Genomic DNA, 11412 nt, shown 5'->3' with positions numbered 1-11412 from the left:
GAATAAATAAATAAATAAATAAATTATTATTATTAAACTTCCAGAAGAGAGAAGATGTGTTTTGATCAGCCTGCCCCCCCCTCTCCCTTCTCAGCCACCTGTTCCTTTGGGCCCCAACTTCTCCCACAGGCCACTGAGGCTCTGGGGTTTTTTTTAACCTTGCAATTACGCGGCCGTGTGTGGGTCACAAGCCACCCCAAAGCTTTTCCAGCTCTCGTCCCTCCCTGCCCACAAGTACGGGTCTGCCTTGCCAAAACTCAGCTGGGCTCCTTGCAACAAGGGAGGGTGGTGCAGAATCTGGGCGAAGGAGGCCGGGGCAAAGGATTGGCTTTACGGCCGGTGTAAAACCGAGGAACTTTCACACACCCCCGGGGTGTGTCCCCTTAAAATATTTATCCTTCCGGTAATCAGATGCCCTCCGGAGAGGAAACTACTCTGAACACGGTTTCAGATGTCCACCTATCTTTGTTGCCCTCCTGCACTTCGGGGTCTGCAATTCAGAGGGGAAACAGGGCTGGGAATATTTGAAATTTTGAAAAGGGGGGGGATTGCCCAATTTTTCAGGAGCTCCGTGAATGCTGCTTCTGAGCGCTGGGCTCTCCCCCCCCCCCAGGATGCTGCAGAAGGCAGAGTGGTACAGCTGCTGCCATTCCTCACCCCTATTCCCAAGTCTGAAAGTGGGGGGGGGCTCCTTCTACCTGGCTTCCCTTGCAGACTGGGTCCCTTGGCCAATGAGGGAGCCCCATCCTTTCCCGCCCCTTTTTTCTCCTGGGGGGAATGTGGGGAACAGGCCAAGCTCTATGCTGCCTGGCAAGCCAGCCGTGTGCTTCGTTGTGCAGGGGGGGCAGCGAAGAAACCGCAGCCTGCAGATCTCCAGGGCGCTGAGGGTTTAAGGCAGTCGCTTGCTTCTCCACCCTCTGGACAGGGACAAGGACCCCTTGATCCAAAGGTCACCTGGGGGAGACCTGGAGAACACTGGAGCCTGGCCAATGATGAATGGCTGGTGGTCAAAAGGGAAGAGATTCAGATCTACCCCCCGCCCCCCCCCCGTCCCAGCCTCACAAAGCCTGGCATTTAGGGCCCAGGGGGAGGCGGCCTCTGATGACCATTCCCGGGACAGGCCAGGGAAGCGTCCAACTTTCTACCATCTTTTCAGGTAGACTGCTCCGGCACCAGGGGGCTTCCTCGCTAGCAGCCAGCAGGAGAGAGTGCTCTTACCCAGCCCAATTTGGGGGTGTCTTCTGCAGCTGCAACCGCTTTCCCCAAAGGGCCAGTGGTAGGCAGATGCCCCTTCACTCAGGAGCCTGGGGGGGGGGCAGATGCCTCTTCACTCAGGAGCCTGGGGGGGGCAGATGCCCCTTCACTCAGGAGCCTGGGGGGGGCAGATGCCCCTTCACTCGGGAGCCTGGGGGGGCAGATGCCCCTTCACTCGGGAGCCTGGGGGGGCAGATGCCCCTTCACTCGGGAGCCTGGGGGGGCAGATGCCCCTTCACTCAGGAGCCTGGGGGGGGCAGATGCCCCTTCACTCAGGAGCCTGGGGGGGGCAGATGCCCTTCACTCCGGAGCCTGGGGGGGGCAGATGCCCTTCACTCAGGAGCCTGGGGGGGCAGATGCCCCTTCACTCAGGAGCCTGGGGGGGCAGATGCCCCATCAGTCAGGAGCCTGGGGGGGCAGATGCCCCTTCACTCAGGAGCCTGGGGAGGGGGCAGATGCCCCTTCACTCGGGAGCCTGGGGGGGCAGATGCCCCTTCACTCGGGAGCCTGGGGGGGCAGATGCCCCTNGGGGGGGGCAGATGCCCCTTCACTCAGGAGCCTGGGGGGGGGAGCAGACCCCTGAGCGCCCGCGTCTCCCCCCGCACTGGAAAGTTTTTTGGGGGGTGGGTGGGAGAAAAAAGGCCAGCGTTGCCAAAGGGGTCCCGTGCAAGCCCCGGCCTTGGAGGCGACACACACGGCCCCCTCCCCCGCCTCCTGGGCTCCTCTCGGGAATGCGCGGGGGGGAGAGCGATCCACGTGGAGGGGGGGGTCGAGGGAGGGGGGGAGGGTCTCCGTTCTCTCTCTCTCTCTCTCTCTTCCCCCCCCCGCGCTTCAAGGGGCGGGACAGGAGAAGCCAGAGGAGGAGGAGCCTGGGTGTGGGGCGGGGGGGGGGGAGCCAAGCCGAGGCCGCCGGGAGGGAAGCGCAGCCCAGCCCGGGAGAACTTCGGCTCCGGCGGGAAGGATTTTTCGCCCCTCCGGGCACCTGAGACGGCAGGTAGGGGGCTCGGGTGGGGAGGGGGCTTCCTCTCCCGCTTCTCTCGCTTCGCCTTTGGACTGCCGACCCTCCCCCCAGCAGGAGCCCCCCGAAGAGTGCCGGAGGGGGTCCCCTGCGCGCCCGCTTCCCCTTTGCGCGCCTTGCGCTGCCCGCGATCCTCTCTCGGATCCGGGGGTCCCCTTCTGCCCTCCCCGCCCGGCCTCTTCAGCTGTCCCCCCCCTCCAGTATCCCCCAAGCTGGGTGAGGCTGAGTGCAAGCCCCCCCCGGCAGGCTCGGAAAGCCAGAGACAAGCCGACACGGGTCGTCTGAACCCCGCCGGGTCCGAGTTTTCTGGCATCCTTTAATAAATCGTTTTCCCTTATTGTCTCTCCAGACGGATGATCAGCCTGTCTGCTGCTGGTCGCCACCCGCAACGAGGCTGGGCAGCGCAAGGGAATTATAAGAACAGGTGAGCGAGATTTGACCAGCTCCTTTCAGGCCCCCCCTCGGTCGCCCAAAGAGGAAAGGAGCAGGGAAGCACTCTGTATATGCTCAGGGGCAGCGCCTTAGGCGCCTTAAATCCAGACTCTGCCCTGCTTTAGTTTCATGGCCTCTCCTCTTTGCCCTGGTGGTGTTTTTAAGAATATCTTAGACGTTTTTCAGAGCAGAATCATGTTAAGCCCCCCATCCCCATTCTGACATCCCCCCCCCCAGAGAAAACCTTTCATCCTGCCAGCCCCCCCCCCTCCCCGCCCTGTGACGGAAATTTCCACCGGCGGCCCCGGCTTCCACCTGGCGCCTCTCTGCCTGCCTTACCTTTGTCGGTTCTTGCAAGGAGGAGCAAAAAAAACGGTGGCTAAAAAGAAGGGTGGCCTTTATGGGGGGGGTCGGGGGGAGTTGAAGGAGCAGGGCAAACATCCTGACTTTCCGCAAGACCCCCCCCTCTGCCTCTGGAGCCCGTGCTTTGGACGGGCATCAATGGGGCATTCTTTCGCCCTGGCTTTGAAGGCGCCTGGCCGCGGACCACCCGTGAGAGGAAGGACTTTGATAATTTTGGGTTTTTTTTACTGGGGGCTGGGGAGCACGAGGCAGGGATTCGCCCCCCCCCCTTTCTAAGCCCCGGCTGCCTCCTTGAAGGCCCCTCTCCGCGGTGTGTGTGTGTGTGTGTTAAGGTGCATGTAGGTCTTTGCGACTCCTTTTCAGACCTGTAATGTGATAAGAAGGTGGTGGTGGGGGGGAGAGATGCTCCAGAGCTTGGAAAATGTCAACACTGCTGGTTTAATGGGGGGGGGGAGGGCTCTCTGCCTTTCTCCAGCCTTCAAAAGGGTTTTATTAGTCCTCTCCCACCCACCCACCCAAAAAAACCAGAGGAGTGTCAAAGTGCATTGCACGGTCGTTTTCAGGTAGACTGCCTCTGACATGGGAGCTTTGCTGTTCTCTTTCACTGGAAAAGATTTGCTTGTGGCTAAATGGGGGCAGGAGGGATAAAGGCCTTCATGTGAAATCCAACTCTTTTTTCCCCTTTAAAGCACTTTAAGAGTGCTCAGAAGTCCTGGATGGAAAAACTGGGTGAAAAGCTATAAAGGTTTCTGGCTTCAGAAGGTTTATCTGTGGAAAGAGGCAGCTGAAAACCAAAGAACGTGCCTTGTGGGAGGGAGGTCCTTACTCTTTTCAGCCCCAAATTTTGGGGAGGGAGGTGGTCTTTTCATCCTGGCTTCCTCTGTGGCATCACCTTGGGGGTGGACTAGAAGACCTCCAAGAGCCCTTCCAATCGTCTTACACTGTTACTGTTGCCTTCTCCCCAAAGATTCCCCCAAGTTTAAAGTCGTGGGAAGAATCCTCCTGCTTATCAGTGCTGTTTCCGAAGAGTTTAGGGGTGGGGTGGGGGTTTTCTCCCACCCTGAAGCTATTTTAACCTCTGCTACTTTCGAGTTCCCGTTTTTTTGTGTGTGTGTTTGTGTGTGTTCAGTTTTGCTGTGGAGATCCGTGCAAGGACTCGCCCGCAGCGCAGCCATGGCAAATGCACAAATAGCCAAAAACAACAGTAGCTGTGCGGGGGGAAAAAAAAAGTGTTTCCATTAAACTAAGGAAGTTCCTCTTGGTGTCCAAAATAACTTTTGACCACATTACAAAGCTGACCCTTGAATCAAAATTCTTTGTTTTATAGAAGGTGTCAACCCTTCCCTCCCTCCCTCCCTCCTTCTCTCTTACGTGTAGCTCTCTGCACCAGCTTTGCCAATGGGGCAGCCTAAAAATGCCTGGGACTTCAGCTCCCATCATGCCCAGCCAGTGATAATTTTTATTTGCTGCGATTTTCAGGTTATTCTTTGGTTGAGGCTGGTCAGAGGGGAACAATTTAGGCTTCTCTGACAGCCAGAGGAATTCAGGATCTCCAATTCCCTATTAATGTCACTGCTTGGGGCTTTGCTTGCATGCAGGGGGGGGGGAGCTTAATTTGTAAGTGAGTGGGGAGGGGGTGTTAATATATGGACTTGCCACAATCCCACAGTTCCTGCACCAGGGAGTTCGTTTTTCCCCCTGCAGGATCCTGAGAGCTGGGGGCCAGAAGCCTCTTCCCTTCCCTGCACGCGGCCACAGGTGCTTGGGAAGAATCCTTTGGGGAGGTGATTTAGAAGTGGGAGCCCAGATTGGAAGTGGCCAGTTTGAAATGGGGTGGGGGGGGCAAGCTTGCTACCCTTCACCTGCCTCCCCTCCAAAAGGAGAGGGGGAGGAAGCTCCTGTGGGGTCACCTAGAGGCCTGTTCCCCCCCCCGGGCCACCAGGCCACGGGCTGCTCCCATTCCCACGCTTGTGTCCGGGCCTGAAATCCTGCAGCTGCAGGCCGGCCCACCAAACGGGCGATTCTGACCCAAATTGTGTTGCTGTGTTTTTTGCGGGACAATCAATTACTCATCTTTTGGCTGTCTTTCCTAGCCTTGTTTTGATCTCCATGTGCGCCAGGAAAAAAAAAAAATGCTCCCCTCCTGCAGCTGTTAAGAGTAAGTTTTGCCTCTGGGTTGCCCCTCCCACACACACACTTTTCGGGGGGCGGGGGCTTCCCTGCAGAGAGGCTGAGGGATCTCCCTTGCTGGGGGGGGGGCTGCAGGGTGTCTTCGCTGGGCCCTCCCCATTCCATTTGGCTCTGGGGAGACCTGAGGCTGTTTCACTGCACTGCTCCCAAATTGCTTCACTGCTGAGCAATGTGCCGGTGGCGGGGGGCTCCTCCCATCAGCCCCAGGATGGGAAACATGGAGGCCCGCCCCATCCAGTGGACTTTGGGGGTGAATGGGCTCTGGGTCTCCTGCGGGGGGGGGCTGGGGGAAAGGGGAGGGGCCCGGTGGCATCCGGGGAGGGGTGAGATATCTCAAATGCAAATGTGGGCAACGAAGACAATAAAATCTCTTTTCTGTGGGAGCGGAGGGAAAAAGGCACTCTGTGCATGTTCAGAGGTGAAAAATGGATGAGTGTCTTCCTTTGGCCAACGCATTCAGCAAAGGGGCTGGTCTCCGGGGGTTAAAGCCCCCCCACCTCTCTGGGGAGCTTTCCAGGCCTCCGAGGCCCAGCCGGTGGGTGGGTGGGGGTGGGAGGGCTCAGGGGGTCACATTCCTGAAGGTGACCCCGCCTTCCCCTCCTCTCCCCGGGTGACGGGCGGTGGGCTTTCCCGGCCAGCCCTCCTCCCAGGGAGTGCTGATGTCCTGCCAGCTCTCGGCCGGCCTCGCAGGGCTTCCCTGGACAAGCGAGAAGCACGACCCAGGGCCGGCGGCCGGCCAGAGCCGATGCAGCGAGGGATGCAGAGCGAGCTGCCCGGCCTTCCAAATCCCTCGGATCGCAGCTGCAGAGGCCGGGCCAGGTTAAGCCTGTGGGGCTGGGGCTCTTTTCCAGTCCTGGGGGAGGGCTGTCCTGGGGGTCACCAAGACCCCCCCCCCTTCTTCCCACTGGAGAAGTTGCAAAACAGCCTTGCTGGAAAATGGCCGGGAACTTCCAAAAATTCTGCTTCCTTTAAAAATGAGTCTGAAATTTGGGGGTGGGGGAAATTTTGTAATGCTCAACACACAGGTTCTTACATGTAGCCTACAACCCCCCCCCCCTACATACAAGGCTTCTGTGTCATGTCTTCCAAAGGCTTCGGGGCTTTACTGAAACCTCTGCTGGAGAGGGGGGGGTTTGTTCTTTTTCTTCCTTCCTTGTGCAAAGAAGCTGTAAAACTGGAGGGGCACCGTTTTAAAAGGGGGTGGGTGGGTGGGCGGGAGTGCAGAGCAGAGATTGGGTGGGGGCCAGATGTTCCAGATGCAATGCAGCCCCCCAAATCTGCAGATTATCTTTTTTTTCCGGTTGCAATGTCAGCCTCTCTCTTGTCCTAGCTAAATGGGGAAGGGGCTGTGGGGGGGGGGGAGAAGGAGAGGAAGAGGAGGAGGAGGAGGAGGAGGAGGAAGAGGAGGACGAGAAGAAAGAGAGGGGCAGAAGGAGGAGGAGGAGGAGGAAGAGGAAGGCTGCCCCACTCTTGGTGATCACAAACCCACAACTGGAATCTGTATTTTATTTTCTCCACTTGGGGATCACTGCTGAGGTTCAGGCTGTGTTTGATCTCTGGCCTTCGGGGAAAGATCCCTCCCCAAATCCTGGAAAGTCACAGCTGGTCAGGATGGAGGAGACCGTTCTGGATCCAGCAACTGCTGAACTTGGCGAAGGGTCACAAATGGACTTCCAGAAACTTTCCAGGATGCTGGAGTTGGCCCAGCGGCCAGCGAAAGTTCTGCTGGCCTCCCCCTGTCTTTGTCCGGCGTTGGGTGGACAGTCCAGGAGAGGCTCCGTCCTTCCTTCCCCACCGGTTATGGGGCACAACCAGGGCTGCTTTCGCACGGATTATCCAGGCCGGCACATTCCAGTGGCCAAAGCCGGATTCCTCAGGCGATCCTTTCCAATTTCTGCCCCAGCCTGTCGCCAGGAGTAAATGGCTGACTGGCAAGCCATGTGGACTAGAATTTTGTTTTTCCTTCTACAAAGTGCGCTAAAACTGTGTTTTTCTTTCTTTTACGCTCTTCAGACTGCTCACCCCTCCCCGAGGCTTTAGCAGCACATCCAGCCAAGCAACTGATCCCCTTGCAAAACCAAGTTTGTTGTAACTTGATTTCACGCAGCCACATTCTTCTCCCATCTTGTTACTCCGCTTAGTTTGATGAGTTTCTAAAAGTTTCTAAAAGATTTCTAAAAGAGGCTTTCGGGATAAATCAGCCTTGCTGCCCTGGCAGACTTAGATCGGGGCTTCTTTCAACCGTAGCCCTCCCTGCGTTCATTATTTCAGTGGGCATCAGTTTATTTTAGTTGTTTTCTCTCCTGCGTTCTGGTGGCGTCTTTAGAGACTTAAGTGGGGAGCTTTGCAGATGGCTGAGCTGTTATTTTTTTTATTCATTTAGCGTATTGAATCTACGGAGGTCGTGCAATCACTAATGTTCAAATATAAATTTAGATGCGTCAGCAATATATATGTAGATGCATATATCCAAATTTCTTTTTCTGACAATGTTTCGCAGTTGCGACTTGAGCCTGTTTAACGCCCCTAGTTGGGGGGCTGCAAGGCAAAAGGTATTGTAAAAAGTAAAAACTGCAGTATAGCAGTTAAAAATGTCAAGGTGTACTCAATCAGACCGGTCTGTCTGAAAAACTTCCTGTGTATGTATGTATGTATGTATGTATGTATGTATGTATGTATGTATATAGGTATATGTAGATAGGGAGGCATGTGGACAATACAATATACGAGATAAAATATTAACAGAATAACAGGGTCAGGAGGGACCCTCAGAGGTCTTCTAGTCCAACCCCCTGCTCAAGCAAGAAACCCTATCGCGTTTCAGACAAATGGTTGTCCAATTTTTTTTTTCCTTGAAAAAACTTCAGCGTTGGAGCACCCACCGCTTCTGAAGGCGGGCCGTTCCCCTGGTTTATTGTTTCTCACTGTCAGGAAAATTAAATTCAAGATAAAACCGTAACGAAGTTACCATTATATGGCCCCATAAGAGTTGCAACGGGTCAACGGGGGCTGTTGGGAAGCGGACTACAAGCGTTTAAACCGGTGTTGCTCAACCTTGGCAGGGTTCAGACGGGTGGGCTTCAACTCCCAGAATCCCCCAGCCAGCAACTCCGCCTCTTCTTTCATTGCATTCATTCCTCAGCCCTCAGTGCTGGCTGGGGAATTCTGGGAATTGAAGCCCACCCGTCTTAACCCTGCCAAGGTTGAGGAAACCACCGGTTTAAAGGACAGAAGGCTATCCGGAAGATTCCTCTGCCTGCTTGGGAGGCAGATTCGAATCCTGACAGCCTTCCCCTTGGCAGGGCCCCTCCCCACCCGCAGAAAAAGCTGGCATCTCCTGCCTGGCCTCGCGGTGACTTTCTCCGGGACGTGCTCAGCTTTCCCTCCGTCTTCCAAGACCTTCCGTGACTTCTGCACCTCGGCCTGGAGACGCGCCCTGGCCCAGGAGTGGAGGGTGGCGCTGGTTCAGGCGAGGGCCGGAGAAGGAACCGCGCCGGCCGAGAGCGCAACCTTGGCGGCCGCCGCTTCCTTTGGTCTCCGGCTCTCTTTCCCAGCGAGCGCCGTCCCTTTTTTCTTTCGGACTTTCCAAAAAGGCCAGCCAAGTGGAGGGCGGCTGTCATTTTTTATCAGCTTCTCTTCCCCCCCCCCCCGCCTCCCCCTCTGGCTAATCATGAAGTAAGAGAAGGGGAATGTTAATGTTACTGTAATTGTCGGAGCCAAGACAGACAGGGAGGGAGCAGGAGTTGTGTTTGCAACCCGCTGGTTGTTGGTTTTGACTTTTAGCAGCACAGAGAAGCCCCCCACCCCCTCACCGTTCCCATCTTCTTCCCGGCGTTTCTTCCCTACGGCTGGCCTGGAGAGGCGCTCTGCGCGTTCTCAGAAGCTGCCCTCTCCTTTTGCGGTGGCTACGGCTTCGCCAGGGATCCCAACCTGCAGCAGACAGCATCGGAGTTGCGTTGTGGCTTGGAACAGGAAACACCTGTGGATGCCAAAAGCTGGTCAACAAAACCGTTGGCGGGCTGGCTCGCCCGGTTGGAGAGGCAGAAGGAACCTTTGCCTCTTGTTTTGGTCCAGGGGTCAGCTGGTCACTCTCTGCCCTGAATCGTGGGGTTCCCTCCCCCCCTGGACTCCCTGCCCCAGCTGTTCCCAGATGCTCAGGAGTTTTTCTGATTTGTGCGATCCCCTGCCTGGGTGGTCCATCGGCTGCCTTGTAAGAGCCAGTCCTGATAACAGAAAAAAAACCAAAACCATTTCTTTAGCTGACCAGACAGAGGCAAACGTGGTCCTGCGAATGCGGGCTGCCTGCCTCTTGAAGATGGGCAAAGATGGGGCACCAGGGAGAGTGCAGAGAAGGGGCTGGGGCTGAGGGTCATCTCGGGACCCCCTGGCAGCCCCCTTTCCCACACACCTCCAAGCCAGGGTGCTCTTTGGAAAGGCCACCTCCCACTCTGGACTGGACCGAGGTGGAAAGATAAACCAGGAATGTGGCTGGCATATTTGGCCTGGACATCCGATCCTGGGCAACGTAAGAAAACTCTGCATGGTTCCCAGCGGGATAAAAATACCACCGGACAGATTAGAAAGCGGGCTGGACAAACAAAGGCCTGGGAGGCCGAGCTTGGCCGCTAGGCAGCCATGGCAACGTTGGCGAGGTCTCCGGACCGCTCCCCTCGGCTGCGGCCATTGCAGACCCTCCGAATTGGGGTGTTATATGTTATGGCTGGGGGGGAGAAACGAAAGGAAGAGAGTGGAGAATTGAAACAAAAACTAGAAACTGGTTGGTGTGTGGCACTGATTTTTTTTTTTTAAAAAAAAGGGGGTGGAAAGAAACGTCACCTTCCTGCATTTGAAGGATCGCTTGGTGCCCGTTTATAAGGCCCTCCATGAACCTGGCTTGTACAAACAAACTATGGCAGGTTTAATTTCCCGGCCTGAGGGATGGGCAGTCTCGAAGTTAGCACAAAGGGCTAATAATAATAATAATAATAATAATGATGATGATGATGATGATGATGATGATGATTGATGATGATGATGATGTTGGAAGGGATCTTGGAGGTCATTGAGTCCAACCCCCTGCTCAGGTAGGAAGCCCTATCCCATTTCAGACAAATGGCTGTCCAGTCTCTTCTTAAAAACTTCCAGTGTTGGAGCATTCACCGTTTCTGGAGGCAGGTTGTTCCACTGGTTAATTGTTCTAACTGTCAGGAAGTTTCTCCTTAGTTCTAGGTTGCTTCTCTCCTTGATCAGTTTCCACCCGTTGCTTCTCGTCCTGCCTTCAGGCGCCTTGGAGAATAGCTTGACTCCCTCTTCTTTGGGGCAGCCCCTGAGATACTGGAACACTGCTCTCCTGTCCCCCCTCGTCCTTCTCTCCGTTAAACTAGACATTCCCAATTCCAGCAGCCGTTCCTTATATGTTTGAGCCTCCAGTCCCCTGATCATCTTTGTTGCTCTTCTCTGCACTCTTTCTAGAGTCTCGGCATCTTTTTTACATCGTGGTGACCAAACTGGACTTTCTGGAGGCCGAAAGAGGAACAGCAACTTTCTGCAGGAGGGCATTCTATGGGGGAGGGGGGGTTTCACATGAAGGAGGGGCCCAGAGCGGTGCCCCCAGGCAGTTCTGGGTTTCCTTCGGTGTCTTTGAGAAGTTTCTTAATTTCCTCTTTGCTTCCTCCCATCTCCGGCCCTGGGGGAGTCACGATTCTCCCTTCCGGAAGGTCAGCGCAAGGTTGAAAGTTGAAGAAAAGTTCAAAAGCTTTAAGAGAAAGAAACCCCCCCCCAATCCACTGGTCAAATTGACCCCCACCCCCACCCCGCCCCAGCCCTCCTTCCCTTTTGCAGCTTTTGCAGAATCTGTAAGTCAATATTTAAAGCATTTTACAGGTTCCGGATATTGACTTTAGCTCTCCTGACTCCTTTTTACTCCTTCAGCTTTATTGTACTTTTAGGGGATTGAAAGGTTCCTGAAAAGGGAGGGGGGTCCCCTCCCCACCCCTAAAAGGGATGGGCAGGCAGAGCAAACCTTAACGCAACAAGGCGGCCTGAGACTACATCCGGAGAGGCGATGGGAGCAGCGGGCCAAAGCCGGATTGGGAGGTAAGGCTGGGGAGATTATGTGGGGTGCCCAAGTTGGGTTTGGGGGAGTCTGTGTGGCT

The sequence above is a fragment of the Protobothrops mucrosquamatus genome, unplaced genomic scaffold (assembly GCF_001527695.2).
Source record: "Protobothrops mucrosquamatus isolate PMUCROS unplaced genomic scaffold, P.Mucros_1.0 scaffold3865, whole genome shotgun sequence".
In the NCBI taxonomy this organism is placed as follows: Eukaryota; Metazoa; Chordata; class Lepidosauria; order Squamata; family Viperidae; genus Protobothrops; species Protobothrops mucrosquamatus.
This window is presented reverse-complemented; position numbering follows the sequence as displayed.